Here is a 16485-nt window from a genome sequence, read left to right as displayed (position 1 = left end):
TGCCCCAAAAAGGAATGGCGTCTGAATTGCCCGACAGGCAACAGTTCGAAAGAACCTGATTTAGCTTTCAAACTCTTGCCATGGGCTTTGAAATCACAGGCATATTAACAAATAGAGCCAAAATGTATTAGTTGTTTCGGACTTTTCGGCCACTTGAGCCTCAACGTACATTCATTTAGCACTCCGTTCAACCCAAAATGTCCAATGAAAGAATACCTTTCAACAATTAATTTGAACATTCCTGACACACTCTTTTGGTTTTGGCAGTGTTGTATTGTCTTTTCAGACTCAGATCTTGGTTCAGAGAAGCAGATTTTCCAGTCTAATGAGTGGAATTTTGAGAAAATTGTCTTTGAGAAATATTTGAGCCCTAACCCTAACTAGCAAAACCCGAAGCTAGGGTTAGGGTTTTATTCCCATACAATGTAGACAGTTTTTGATGGCATGGCTGTGTTTTAGGGCTGAAAGGATACTGAGGAATATAATTCTTTCAATGTTTTCTAAACATTTTTTTCTGGCCTATATGGCTGTATACAGTGCTTTGCCCCAAAAAGGAATGGCGTCTGAATTGCCCGACAGGCAACAGTTCGAAAGAACCTGATTTAGCTTTCAAACTCTTGCCATGGGCTTTGAAATCACAGGCATATTAACAAATAGAGCCAAAATGTATTAGTTGTTTCGGACTTTTCGGCCACTTGAGCCTCAACGTACATACATTTAGCACTCCGTTCAACCCAAAATGTCCAATGAAAGAATACCTTTCAACAATTAATTTGACCATTCCTGACACACTCTTTTGGTTTTGGCAGTGTTTTATTCTCTTTTCAGACTCAAATTTTGAGTCAGAGAAGCACATTTTCCAGTCTAATGAGTGGAATTTTGAGAAAATTGTCTTTGAGAAATATTTGAGCCCTAACCCTAACTAGCAAAACCCGAAGCTAGGGTTAGGGTTTTATTCCCATACAATGTAGACAGTTTTTGATGGCATGGCTGTGTTTTAGGGCTGAAAGGATACTTAGGAATATAGTTCTTTCAATGTTTTCTAAACATTTTTTTCTGACCTATATGATTGTATACAGTGCTGTGCTCCAAAAAGGAAAGGAGTCTGAATTGCCCGACAGGCAACAGTTCGAAAGAACCTGATTTAGCTTTCAAACTCTTGCCATGGGCTTTGAAATCACAGGCATATTAACAAATAGAGCCAAAATGTATTAGTTGTTTCGGACTTTTCGGCCACTTGAGCCTCAAGGTACATTCATTTAGCACTCCGTTCAACCCAAAATGTCCAATGAAAGAATACCTTTCAACAATTAATTTGAACATTCCTGACACACTCTTTTGGTTTTGGCAGTGTTGTATTGTCTTTTCAGACTCAGATTTTGGTTCAGAGAAGCAGATTTTCCAGTCTAATGAGTGGAATTTTGAGAAAGTTGTCTTTGAGAAATATTTGAGCCCTAACCCTAACTAGCAAAACCCGAAGCTAGGGTTAGGGTTTTATTCCCATACAATGTAGACAGTTTTTGATGGCATGGCTGTGTTTTAGGGCTGAAAGGATACTTAGGAATATAGTTCTTTCAATGTTTTCTAAACATTTTTTTCTGGCCTATATGGCTGTATACAGTGCTTTGCCCCAAAAAGGAATGGCGTCTGAATTGCCCGACAGGCAACAGTTCGAAAGAACCTGATTTAGCTTTCAAACTCTTGCCATGGGCTTTGAAATCACAGGCATATTAACAAACAGAGCCAAAATGTATTAGTTGTTTCGGACTTTTCGGCCACTTGAGCCTCAACGTACATTCATTTAGCACTCCGTTCAACGCAAAATGTCCAATGAAAGAATACCTTTCAACAATTAATTTGAGCATTCCTGACACACTCTTTTGGTTTTGGCAGTGTTGTATTGTCTTTTCAGACTCATATTTTGATTCAGAGAAGCAAATTTTTCAGTCTAATGAGTGGAATTTTGAGAAAATTGTCTTTGAGAAATATTTGAGCCCTAACCCTAACTAGCAAAACCCGAAGCTAGGGTTAGGGTTTTATTCCCATACAATGTAGACAGTTTTTGATGGCATGGCTGTGTTTTAGGGCTGAAAGGATACTTAGGAATATAGTTCTTTCAATGTTTTCTAAACATTTTTTTCTGACCTATATGGCTGTATACAGTGCTTTGCCCCAAAAAGGAATGGCGTCTGAATTGCCCGACAGGCAACAGTTCGAAAGAACCTGATTTAGCTTTCAAACTCTTGCCATGGGCTTTGAAATCACAGGCATATTAACAAACAGAGCCAAAATGTATTAGTTGTTTCGGACTTTTCGGCCACTTGAGCCTCAACGTACATTCATTTAGCACTCCGTTCAACCCAAAATGTCCAATGAAAGAATACCTTTCAACAATTAATTTGAGCATTCCTGACACACTCTTTTGGTTTTGGCAGTGTTGTATTGTCTTTTCAGACTCATATTTTGATTCAGAGAAGCAAATTTTTCAGTCTAATGAGTGGAATTTTGAGAAAATTGTCTTTGAGAAATATTTGAGCCCTAACCCTAACTAGCAAAACCCAAAGCTAGGGTTAGGGTTTTATTCCCATACAATGTAGACAGTTTTTGATGGCATGGCTGTGTTTTAGGGCTGAAAGGATACTGAGGAATATAGTTCTTTCAATGTTTTCTAAACATTTTTTTCCGGCCTATATGGCTGTATACAGTGCTTTGCCCCAAAAAGGAATGGCGTCTGAATTGCCCGACAGGCAACAGTTCGAAAGAACCTGATTTTGCTTTCAAACTCTTGCCATGGGCTTTGAAATGACAGGCGTATTAACAAATAGAGCCAAAATGTATTAGTTCTTTCGGACTTTTCGGCCACTTGAGCCTCAACGTACATTCATTTAGCACTCCGTTCAACCCAAAATGTCCAATGAAAGAATACCTTTCAACAATTAATTTGAGCATTCCTGACACACTCTTTTGGTTTTGGCAGTGTTTTATTCTCTTTTCAGACTCAAATTTTGAGTCAGAGAAGCAGATTTTCCAGTCTAATGAGTGGAATTTTGAGAAAATTGTCTTTGAGAAATATTTGAGCCCTAACCCTAACTAGCAAAACCCGAAGCTAGGGTTAGGGTTTTATTCCCATACAATGTAGACAGTTTTTGATGGCATGGCTGTGTTTTAGGGCTGAAAGGATACTGAGGAATATAGTTCTTTCAATGTTTTCTAAACATTTTTTTCTGGTCTATATGGCTGTATACAGTGCTTTGCCCCAAAAAGGAATGGCGTCTGAATTGCCCGACAGGCAACAGTTCGAAAGAACCTGATTTAGCTTTCAAACTCTTGCCATGGGCTTTGAAATCACAGGCATATTAACAAATAGAGCCAAAATGTATTAGTTGTTTCGGACTTTTCGGCCACTTGAGCCTCAACGTACATTCATTTAGCACTCCGTTCAACCCAAAATGTCCAATGAAAGAATACCTTTCAACAATTAATTTGACCATTCCTGACACACTCTTTTGGTTTTGGCAGTGTTTTATTCTCTTTTCAGACTCAAATTTTGAGTCAGAGAAGCAGATTTTCCAGTCTAATGAGTGGAATTTTGAGAAAATTGTCTTTGAGAAATATTTGAGCCCTAACCCTAACTAGCAAAACCCGAAGCTAGGGTTAGGGTTTTATTCCCATACAATGTAGACAGTTTTTGATGGCATGGCTGTGTTTTAGGGCTGAAAGGATACTTAGGAATATAGTTCTTTCAATGTTTTCTAAACATTTTTTTCTGACCTATATGATTGTATACAGTGCTGTGCTCCAAAAAGGAAAGGAGTCTGAATTGCCCGACAGGCAACAGTTCGAAAGAACCTGATTTAGCTTTCAAACTCTTGCCATGGGCTTTGAAATCACAGGCATATTAACAAATAGAGCCAAAATGTATTAGTTGTTTCGGACTTTTCGGCCACTTGAGCCTCAACGTACATTCATTTAGCACTCCGTTCAACCCAAAATGTCCAATGAAAGAATACCTTTCAACAATTAATTTGAACATTCCTGACACACTCTTTTGGTTTTGGCAGTGTTGTATTGTCTTTTCAGACTCAGATTTTGGTTCAGAGAAGCAGATTTTCCAGTCTAATGAGTGGAATTTTGAGAAAATTGTCTTTGAGAAATATTTGAGCCCTAACCCTAACTAGCAAAACCCGAAGCTAGGGTTAGGGTTTTATTCCCATACAATGTAGACAGTTTTTGATGGCATGGCTGTGTTTTAGGGCTGAAAGGATACTTAGGAATATAGTTCTTTCAATGTTTTCTAAACATTTTTTTCTGGCCTATATGGCTGTATACAGTGCTTTGCCCCAAAAAGGAATGGCGTCTGAATTGCCCGACAGGCAACAGTTCGAAAGAACCTGATTTAGCTTTCAAACTCTTGCCATGGGCTTTGAAATCACAGGCATATTAACAAACAGAGCCAAAATGTATTAGTTGTTTCGGACTTTTCGGCCACTTGAGCCTCAACGTACATTCATTTAGGACTCCGTTCAACCCAAAATGTCCAATGAAAGAATACCTTTCAACAATTAATTTGAGCATTCCTGACACACTCTTTTGGTTTTGGCAGTGTTGTATTGTCTTTTCAGACTCATATTTTGATTCAGAGAAGCAAATTTTTCAGTCTAATGAGTGGAATTTTGAGAAAATTGTCTTTGAGAAATATTTGAGCCCTAACCCTAACTAGCAAAACCCGAAGCTAGGGTTAGGGTTTTATTCCCATACAATGTAGACAGTTTTTGATGGCATGGCTGTGTTTTAGGGCTGAAAGGATACTTAGGAATATAGTTCTTTCAATGTTTTCTAAACATTTTTTTCTGACCTATATGGCTGTATACAGTGCTTTGCCCCAAAAAGGAATGGCGTCTGAATTGCCCGACAGGCAACAGTTCGAAAGAACCTGATTTAGCTTTCAAACTCTTGCCATGGGCTTTGAAATCACAGGCATATTAACAAACAGAGCCAAAATGTATTAGTTGTTTCGGACTTTTCGGCCACTTGAGCCTCAACGTACATTCATTTAGCACTCCGTTCAACCCAAAATGTCCAATGAAAGAATACCTTTCAACAATTAATTTGAGCATTCCTGACACACTCTTTTGGTTTTGGCAGTGTTGTATTGTCTTTTCAGACTCATATTTTGATTCAGAGAAGCAAATTTTTCAGTCTAATGAGTGGAATTTTGAGAAAATTGTCTTTGAGAAATATTTGAGCCCTAACCCTAACTAGCAAAACCCAAAGCTAGGGTTAGGGTTTTATTCCCATACAATGTAGACAGTTTTTGATGGCATGGCTGTGTTTTAGGGCTGAAAGGATACTGAGGAATATAGTTCTTTCAATGTTTTCTAAACATTTTTTTCCGGCCTATATGGCTGTATACAGTGCTTTGCCCCAAAAAGGAATGGCGTCTGAATTGCCCGACAGGCAACAGTTCGAAAGAACCTGATTTTGCTTTCAAACTCTTGCCATGGGCTTTGAAATGACAGGCGTATTAACAAATAGAGCCAAAATGTATTAGTTCTTTCGGACTTTTCGGCCACTTGAGCCTCAACGTACATTCATTTAGCACTCCGTTCAACCCAAAATGTCCAATGAAAGAATACCTTTCAACAATTAATTTGAGCATTCCTGACACACTCTTTTGGTTTTGGCAGTGTTTTATTCTCTTTTCAGACTCAAATTTTGAGTCAGAGAAGCAGATTTTCCAGTCTAATGAGTGGAATTTTGAGAAAATTGTCTTTGAGAAATATTTGAGCCCTAACCCTAACTAGCAAAACCCGAAGCTAGGGTTAGGGTTTTATTCCCATACAATGTAGACAGTTTTTGATGGCATGGCTGTGTTTTAGGGCTGAAAGGATACTGAGGAATATAGTTCTTTCAATGTTTTCTAAACATTTTTTTCTGGCCTATATGGCTGTATACAGTGCTTTGCCCCAAAAAGGAATGGCGTCTGAATTGCCCGACAGGCAACAGTTCGAAAGAACCTGATTTAGCTTTCAAACTCTTGCCATGGGCTTTGAAATCACAGGCATATTAACAAATAGAGCCAAAATGTATTAGTTGTTTCGGACTTTTCGGCCACTTGAGCCTCAACGTACATTCATTTAGCACTCCGTTCAACCCAAAATGTCCAATGAAAGAATACCTTTCAACAATTAATTTGAACATTCCTGACACACTCTTTTGGTTTTGGCAGTGTTGTATTGTCTTTTCAGACTCAGATCTTGGTTCAGAGAAGCAGATTTTCCAGTCTAATGAGTGGAATTTTGAGAAAATTGTCTTTGAGAAATATTTGAGCCCTAACCCTAACTAGCAAAACCCGAAGCTAGGGTTAGGGTTTTATTCCCATACAATGTAGACAGTTTTTGATGGCATGGCTGTGTTTTAGGGCTGAAAGGATACTTAGGAATATAGTTCTTTCAATGTTTTCTAAACATTTTTTTCTGGCCTATATGGCTGTATACAGTGCTTTGCCCCAAAAAGGAATGGCGTCTGAATTGCCCGACAGGCAACAGTTCGAAAGAACCTGATTTAGCTTTCAAACTCTTGCCATGGGCTTTGAAATCACAGGCATATTAACAAACAGAGCCAAAATGTATTACTTGTTTCGGACTTTTCGGCCACTTGAGCCTCAACGTACATTCATTTAGCACTCCGTTCAACCCAAAATGTCCAATGAAAGAATACCTTTCAACAATTAATTTGAGCATTCCTGACACACTCTTTTGGTTTTGGCAGTGTTGTATTGTCTTTTCAGACTCATATTTTGATTCAGAGAAGCAAATTTTTCAGTCTAATGAGTGGAATTTTGAGAAAATTGTCTTTGAGAAATATTTGAGCCCTAACCCTAACTAGCAAAACCCAAAGCTAGGGTTAGGGTTTTATTCCCATACAATGTAGACAGTTTTTGATGGCATGGCTGTGTTTTAGGGCTGAAAGGATACTGAGGAATATAGTTCTTTCAATGTTTTCTAAACATTTTTTTCCGGCCTATATGGCTGTATACAGTGCTTTGCCCCAAAAAGGAATGGCGTCTGAATTGCCCGACAGGCAACAGTTCGAAAGAACCTGATTTTGCTTTCAAACTCTTGCCATGGGCTTTGAAATGACAGGCGTATTAACAAATAGAGCCAAAATGTATTAGTTCTTTCGGACTTTTCGGCCACTTGAGCCTCAACGTACATTCATTTAGCACTCCGTTCAACCCAAAATGTCCAATGAAAGAATACCTTTCAACAATTAATTTGAGCATTCCTGACACACTCTTTTGGTTTTGGCAGTGTTTTATTCTCTTTTCAGACTCAATTTTTGAGTCAGAGAAGCAGATTTTCCAGTCTAATGAGTGGAATTTTGAGAAAATTGTCTTTGAGAAATATTTGAGCCCTAACCCTAACTAGCAAAACCCGAAGCTAGGGTTAGGGTTTTATTCCCATACAATGTAGACAGTTTTTGATGGCATGGCTGTGTTTTAGGGCTGAAAGGATACTGAGGAATATAGTTCTTTCAATGTTTTCTAAACATTTTTTTCTGGCCTATATGGCTGTATACAGTGCTTTGCCCCAAAAAGGAATGGCGTCTGAATTGCCCGACAGGCAACAGTTCGAAAGAACCTGATTTAGCTTTCAAACTCTTGCCATGGGCTTTGAAATCACAGGCATATTAACAAATAGAGCCAAAATGTATTAGTTGTTTCGGACTTTTCGGCCACTTGAGCCTCAACGTACATTCATTTAGCACTCCGTTCAACCCAAAATGTCCAATGAAAGAATACCTTTCAACAATTAATTTGACCATTCCTGACACACTCTTTTGGTTTTGGCAGTGTTTTATTCTCTTTTCAGACTCAAATTTTGAGTCAGAGAAGCACATTTTCCAGTCTAATGAGTGGAATTTTGAGAAAATTGTCTTTGAGAAATATTTGAGCCCTAACCCTAACTAGCAAAACCCGAAGCTAGGGTTAGGGTTTTATTCCCATACAATGTAGACAGTTTTTGATGGCATGGCTGTGTTTTAGGGCTGAAAGGATACTGAGGAATATAGTTCTTTCAATGTTTTCTAAACATTTTTTTCTGGCCTATATGGCTGTATACAGTGCTTTGCCCCAAAAAGGAATGGCGTCTGAATTGCCCGACAGGCAACAGTTCGAAAGAACCTGATTTAGCTTTCAAACTCTTGCCATGGGCTTTGAAATCACAGGCATATTAACAAATAGAGCCAAAATGTATTAGTTGTTTCGGACTTTTCGGCCACTTGAGCCTCAACGTACATTCATTTAGCACTCCGTTCAACCCAAAATGTCCAATGAAAGAATACCTTTCAACAATTAATTTGACCATTCCTGACACACTCTTTTGGTTTTGGCAGTGTTTTATTCTCTTTTCAGATTCAAATTTTGAGTCAGAGAAGCACATTTTCCAGTCTAATGAGTGGAATTTTGAGAAAATTGTCTTTGAGAAATATTTGAGCCCTAACCCTAACTAGCAAAACCCGAAGCTAGGGTTAGGGTTTTATTCCCATACAATGTAGACAGTTTTTGATGGCATGGCTGTGTTTTAGGGCTGAAAGGATACTTAGGAATATAGTTCTTTCAATGTTTTCTAAACATTTTTTTCTGACCTATATGATTGTATACAGTGCTGTGCTCCAAAAAGGAAAGGAGTCTGAATTGCCCGACAGGCAACAGTTCGAAAGAACCTGATTTAGCTTTCAAACTCTTGCCATGGGCTTTGAAATCACAGGCATATTAACAAATAGAGCCAAAATGTATTAGTTGTTTCGGACTTTTCGGCCACTTGAGCCTCAACGTACATTCATTTAGCACTCCGTTCAACCCAAAATGTCCAATGAAAGAATACCTTTCAACAATTAATTTGAACATTCCTGACACACTCTTTTGGTTTTGGCAGTGTTGTATTGTCTTTTCAGACTCAGATCTTGGTTCAGAGAAGCAGATTTTCCAGTCTAATGAGTGGAATTTTGAGAAAATTGTCTTTGAGAAATATTTGAGCCCTAACCCTAACTAGCAAAACCCGAAGCTAGGGTTAGGGTTTTATTCCCATACAATGTAGACAGTTTTTGATGGCATGGCTGTGTTTTAGGGCTGAAAGGATACTTAGGAATATAGTTCTTTCAATGTTTTCTAAACATTTTTTTCTGGCCTATATGGCTGTATACAGTGCTTTGCCCCAAAAAGGAATGGCGTCTGAATTGCCCGACAGGCAACAGTTCGAAAGAACCTGATTTAGCTTTCAAACTCTTGCCATGGGCTTTGAAATCACAGGCATATTAACAAACAGAGCCAAAATGTATTAGTTGTTTCGGACTTTTCGGCCACTTGAGCCTCAACGTACATTCATTTAGGACTCCGTTCAACCCAAAATGTCCAATGAAAGAATACCTTTCAACAATTAATTTGAGCATTCCTGACACACTCTTTTGGTTTTGGCAGTGTTGTATTGTCTTTTCAGACTCATATTTTGATTCAGAGAAGCAAATTTTTCAGTCTAATGAGTGGAATTTTGAGAAAATTGTCTTTGAGAAATATTTGAGCCCTAACCCTAACTATCAAAACCCGAAGCTAGGGTTAGGGTTTTATTCCCATACAATGTAGACAGTTTTTGATGGCATGGCTGTGTTTTAGGGCTGAAAGGATACTTAGGAATATAGTTCTTTCAATGTTTTCTAAACATTTTTTTCTGACCTATATGGCTGTATACAGTGCTTTGCCCCAAAAAGGAATGGCGTCTGAATTGCCCGACAGGCAACAGTTCGAAAGAACCTGATTTAGCTTTCAAACTCTTGCCATGGGCTTTGAAATCACAGGCATATTAACAAACAGAGCCAAAATGTATTAGTTGTTTCGGACTTTTCGGCCACTTGAGCCTCAACGTACATTCATTTAGCACTCCGTTCAACCCAAAATGTCCAATGAAAGAATACCTTTCAACAATTAATTTGAGCATTCCTGACACACTCTTTTGGTTTTGGCAGTGTTGTATTGTCTTTTCAGACTCATATTTTGATTCAGAGAAGCAAATTTTTCAGTCTAATGAGTGGAATTTTGAGAAAATTGTCTTTGAGAAATATTTGAGCCCTAACCCTAACTAGCAAAACCCAAAGCTAGGGTTAGGGTTTTATTCCCATACAATGTAGACAGTTTTTGATGGCATGGCTGTGTTTTAGGGCTGAAAGGATACTGAGGAATATAGTTCTTTCAATGTTTTCTAAACATTTTTTTCCGGCCTATATGGCTGTATACAGTGCTTTGCCCCAAAAAGGAATGGCGTCTGAATTGCCCGACAGGCAACAGTTCGAAAGAACCTGATTTTGCTTTCAAACTCTTGCCATGGGCTTTGAAATGACAGGCGTATTAACAAATAGAGCCAAAATGTATTAGTTCTTTCGGACTTTTCGGCCACTTGAGCCTCAACGTACATTCATTTAGCACTCCGTTCAACCCAAAATGTCCAATGAAAGAATACCTTTCAACAATTAATTTGAGCATTCCTGACACACTCTTTTGGTTTTGGCAGTGTTTTATTCTCTTTTCAGACTCAAATTTTGAGTCAGAGAAGCAGATTTTCCAGTCTAATGAGTGGAATTTTGAGAAAATTGTCTTTGAGAAATATTTGAGCCCTAACCCTAACTAGCAAAACCCGAAGCTAGGGTTAGGGTTTTATTCCCATACAATGTAGACAGTTTTTGATGGCATGGCTGTGTTTTAGGGCTGAAAGGATACTGAGGAATATAGTTCTTTCAATGTTTTCTAAACATTTTTTTCTGGCCTATATGGCTGTATACAGTGCTTTGCCCCAAAAAGGAATGGCGTCTGAATTGCCCGACAGGCAACAGTTCGAAAGAACCTGATTTAGCTTTCAAACTCTTGCCATGGGCTTTGAAATCACAGGCATATTAACAAATAGAGCCAAAATGTATTAGTTGTTTCGGACTTTTCGGCCACTTGAGCCTCAACGTATATTCATTTAGCACTCCGTTCAACCCAAAATGTCCAATGAAAGAATACCTTTCAACAATTAATTTGAGCATTCCTGACACACTCTTTTGGTTTTGGCAGTGTTGTATTGTCTTTTCAGACTCATATTTTGATTCAGAGAAGCAAATTTTTCAGTCTAATGAGTGGAATTTTGAGAAAATTGTCTTTGAGAAATATTTGAGCCCTAACCCTAACTAGCAAAACCCGAAGCTAGGGTTAGGGTTTTATTCCCATACAATGTAGACAGTTTTTGATGGCATGGCTGTGTTTTAGGGCTGAAAGGATACTGAGGAATATAGTTCTTTCAATGTTTTCTAAACATTTTTTTCCGGCCTATATGGCTGTATACAGTGCTTTGCCCCAAAAAGGAATGGCGTCTGAATTGCCCGACAGGCAACAGTTCGAAAGAACCTGATTTTGCTTTCAAACTCTTGCCATGGGCTTTGAAATGACAGGCGTAATAACAAATAGAGCCAAAATGTATTAGTTCTTTCTGACTTTTCGGCCACTTGAGCCTCAACGTACATTCATTTAGCACTCCGTTCAACCCAAAATGTCCAATGAAAGAATACCTTTCAACAATTAATTTGAGCATTCCTGACACACTCTTTTGGTTTTGGCAGTGTTTTATTCTCTTTTCAGACTCAAATTTTGATTCAGAGAAGCAAATTTTTCAGTCTAATGAGTGGAATTTTGAGAAAATTGTCTTTGAGAAATATTTGAGCCCTAACCCTAACTAGCAAAACCCGAAGCTAGGGTTAGGGTTTTATTCCCATACAATGTAGACAGTTTTTGATGGCATGGCTGTGTTTTAGGGCTTAAAGGATACTTAGGAATATAGTTCTTTCAATGTTTTCTAAACATTTTTTTCCGGCCTATATGGCTGTATACAGTGCGTTGCCCCAAAAAGGAATGGCGTCTGAATTGCCCGACAGGCAACAGTTCGAAAGAACCTGATTTTGCTTTCAAACTCTTGCCATGGGCTTTGAAATGACAGGCGTATTAACAAATAGAGCCAAAATGTATTAGTTCTTTCGGACTTTTCGGCCACTTGAGCCTCAACGTACATTCATTTAGCACTCCGTTCAACCCAAAATGTCCAATGAAAGAATACCTTTCAACAATTAATTTGAGCATTCCTGACACACTCTTTTGGTTTTGGCAGTGTTTTATTCTCTTTTCAGACTCAAATTTTGAGTCAGAGAAGCAGATTTTCCAGTCTAATGAGTGGAATTTTGAGAAAATTGTCTTTGAGAAATATTTGAGCCCTAACCCTAACTAGCAAAACCCGAAGCTAGGGTTAGGGTTTTATTCCCATACAATGTAGACAGTTTTTGATGGCATGGCTGTGTTTTAGGGCTGAAAGGATACTGAGGAATATAGTTCTTTCAATGTTTTCTAAACATTTTTTTCTGGCCTATATGGCTGTATACAGTGCTTTGCCCCAAAAAGGAATGGCGTCTGAATTGCCCGACAGGCAACAGTTCGAAAGAACCTGATTTAGCTTTCAAACTCTTGCCATGGGCTTTGAAATCACAGGCATATTAACAAATAGAGCCAAAATGTATTAGTTGTTTCGGACTTTTCGGCCACTTGAGCCTCAACGTACATTCATTTAGCACTCCGTTCAACCCAAAATGTCCAATGAAAGAATACCTTTCAACAATTAATTTGACCATTCCTGACACACTCTTTTGGTTTTGGCAGTGTTGTATTGTCTTTTCAGACTCATATTTTGATTCAGAGAAGCAGATTTTCCAGTCTAATGAGTGGAATTTTGAGAAAATTGTCTTTGAGAAATATTTGAGCCCTAACCCTAACTAGCAAAACCCGAAGCTAGGGTTAGGGTTTTATTCCCATACAATGTAGACAGTTTTTGATGGCATGGCTGTGTTTTAGGGCTGAAAGGATACTGAGGAATATAGTTCTTTCAATGTTTTCTAAACATTTTTTTCTGGCCTATATGGCTGTATACAGTGCTTTGCCCCAAAAAGGAATGGCGTCTGAATTGCCCGACAGGCAACAGTTCGAAAGAACCTGATTTAGCTTTCAAACTCTTGCCATGGGCTTTGAAATCACAGGCGTATTAACAAATAGAGCCAAAATGTATTAGTTGTTTCGGACTTTTCGGCCACTTGAGCCTCAATGTACATTCATTTAGCACTCCGTTCAACCCAAAATGTCCAATGAAAGAATACCTTTCAACAATTAATTTGACCATTCCTGACACACTCTTTTGGTTTTGGCAGTGTTTTATTCTCTTTTCAGACTCAAATTTTGATTCAGAGAAGCAAATTTTTCAGTCTAATGAGTGGAATTTTGAGAAAATTGTCTTTGAGAAATATTTGAGCCCTAACCCTAACTAGCAAAACCCAAAGCTAGGGTTAGGGTTTTATTCCCATACAATGTAGACAGTTTTTGATGGCATGGCTGTGTTTTAGGGCTGAAAGGATACTGAGGAATATAGTTCTTTCAATGTTTTCTAAACATTTTTTTCCGGCCTATATGGCTGTATACAGTGCTTTGCCCCAAAAAGGAATGGCGTCTGAATTGCCCGACAGGCAACAGTTCGAAAGAACCTGATTTTGCTTTCAAACTCTTGCCATGGGCTTTGAAATGACAGGCGTATTAACAAATAGAGCCAAAATGTATTAGTTGTTTCGGACTTTTCGGCCACTTGAGCCTCAACGTACATTCATTTAGCACTCCGTTCAACCCAAAATGTCCAATGAAAGAATACCTTTCAACAATTAATTTGAGCATTCCTGACACACTCTTTTGGTTTTGGCAGTGTTTTATTCTCTTTTCAGACTCAAATTTTGAGTCAGAGAAGCAGATTTTCCAGTCTAATGAGTGGAATTTTGAGAAAATTGTCTTTGAGAAATATTTGAGCCCTAACCCTAACTAGCAAAACCCGAAGCTAGGGTTAGGGTTTTATTCCCATACAATGTAGACAGTTTTTGATGGCATGGCTGTGTTTTAGGGCTGAAAGGATACTGAGGAATATAGTTCTTTCAATGTTTTCTAAACATTTTTTTCTGGCCTATATGGCTGTATACAGTGCTTTGCCCCAAAAAGGAATGGCGTCTGAATTGCCCGACAGGCAACAGTTCGAAAGAACCTGATTTAGCTTTCAAACTCTTGCCATGGGCTTTGAAATCACAGGCATATTAACAAATAGAGCCAAAATGTATTAGTTGTTTCGGACTTTTCGGCCACTTGAGCCTCAACGTACATTCATTTAGCACTCCGTTCAACCCAAAATGTCCAATGAAAGAATACCTTTCAACAATTAATTTGACCATTCCTGACACACTCTTTTGGTTTTGGCAGTGTTTTATTCTCTTTTCAGACTCAAATTTTGAGTCAGAGAAGCACATTTTCCAGTCTAATGAGTGGAATTTTGAGAAAATTGTCTTTGAGAAATATTTGAGCCCTAACCCTAACTAGCAAAACCCGAAGCTAGGGTTAGGGTTTTATTCCCATACAATGTAGACAGTTTTTGATGGCATGGCTGTGTTTTAGGGCTGAAAGGATACTGAGGAATATAGTTCTTTCAATGTTTTCTAAACATTTTTTTCTGGCCTATATGGCTGTATACAGTGCTTTGCCCCAAAAAGGAATGGCGTCTGAATTGCCCGACAGGCAACAGTTCGAAAGAACCTGATTTTGCTTTCAAACTCTTGCCATGGGCTTTGAAATGACAGGCGTATTAACAAATAGAGCCAAAATGTATTAGTTCTTTCGGACTTTTCGGCCACTTGAGCCTCAACGTACATTCATTTAGCACTCCGTTCAACCCAAAATGTCCAATGAAAGAATACCTTTCAACAATTAATTTGAGCATTCCTGACACACTCTTTTGGTTTTGGCAGTGTTTTATTCTCTTTTCAGACTCAAATTTTGAGTCAGAGAAGCAGATTTTCCAGTCTAATGAGTGGAATTTTGAGAAAATTGTCTTTGAGAAATATTTGAGCCCTAACCCTAACTAGCAAAACCCGAAGCTAGGGTTAGGGTTTTATTCCCATACAATGTAGACAGTTTTTGATGGCATGGCTGTGTTTTAGGGCTGAAAGGATACTGAGGAATATAGTTCTTTCAATGTTTTCTAAACATTTTTTTCTGGCCTATATGGCTGTATACAGTGCTTTGCCCCAAAAAGGAATGGCGTCTGAATTGCCCGACAGGCAACAGTTCGAAAGAACCTGATTTAGCTTTCAAACTCTTGCCATGGGCTTTGAAATCACAGGCATATTAACAAATAGAGCCAAAATGTATTAGTTGTTTCGGACTTTTCGGCCACTTGAGCCTCAACGTACATTCATTTAGCACTCTGTTCAACCCAAAATGTCCAATGAAAGAATACCTTTCAACAATTAATTTGACCATTCCTGACACACTCTTTTGGTTTTGGCAGTGTTGTATTGTCTTTTCAGACTCATATTTTGATTCAGAGAAGCAGATTTTCCAGTCTAATGAGTGGAATTTTGAGAAAATTGTCTTTGAGAAATATTTGAGCCCTAACCCTAACTAGCAAAACCCAAAGCTAGGGTTAGGGTTTTATTCCCATACAATGTAGACAGTTTTTGATGGCATGGCTGTGTTTTAGGGCTGAAAGGATACTGAGGAATATAGTTCTTTCAATGTTTTCTAAACATTTTTTTCCGGCCTATATGGCTGTATACAGTGCTTTGCCCCAAAAAGGAATGGCGTCTGAATTGCCCGACAGGCAACAGTTCGAAAGAACCTGATTTTGCTTTCAAACTCTTGCCATGGGCTTTGAAATGACAGGCGTATTAACAAATAGAGCCAAAATGTATTAGTTCTTTCGGACTTTTCGGCCACTTGAGCCTCAACGTACATTCATTTAGCACTCCGTTCAACCCAAAATGTCCAATGAAAGAATACCTTTCAACAATTAATTTGAGCATTCCTGACACACTCTTTTGGTTTTGGCAGTGTTTTATTCTCTTTTCAGACTCAAATTTTGAGTCAGAGAAGCAGATTTTCCAGTCTAATGAGTGGAATTTTGAGAAAATTGTCTTTGAGAAATATTTGAGCCCTAACCCTAACTAGCAAAACCCGAAGCTAGGGTTAGGGTTTTATTCCCATACAATGTAGACAGTTTTTGATGGCATGGCTGTGTTTTAGGGCTGAAAGGATACTGAGGAATATAGTTCTTTCAATGTTTTCTAAACATTTTTTTCTGGCCTATATGGCTGTATACAGTGCTTTGCCCCAAAAAGGAATGGCGTCTGAATTGCCCGACAGGCAACAGTTCGAAAGAACCTGATTTAGCTTTCAAACTCTTGCCATGGGCTTTGAAATCACAGGCATATTAACAAATAGAGCCAAAATGTATTAGTTGTTTCGGACTTTTCGGCCACTTGAGCCTCAACGTACATTCATTTAGCACTCCGTTCAACCCAAAATGTCCAATGAAAGAATACCTTTCAACA

Source organism: Atractosteus spatula, chromosome 13 (genome assembly GCF_055471065.1).
Source record: "Atractosteus spatula isolate fAtrSpa1 chromosome 13, fAtrSpa1.hap1, whole genome shotgun sequence".
NCBI classification, from domain to species: domain Eukaryota; kingdom Metazoa; phylum Chordata; class Actinopteri; order Semionotiformes; family Lepisosteidae; genus Atractosteus; species Atractosteus spatula.
Note: the sequence above shows the minus strand (reverse complement) of the source record.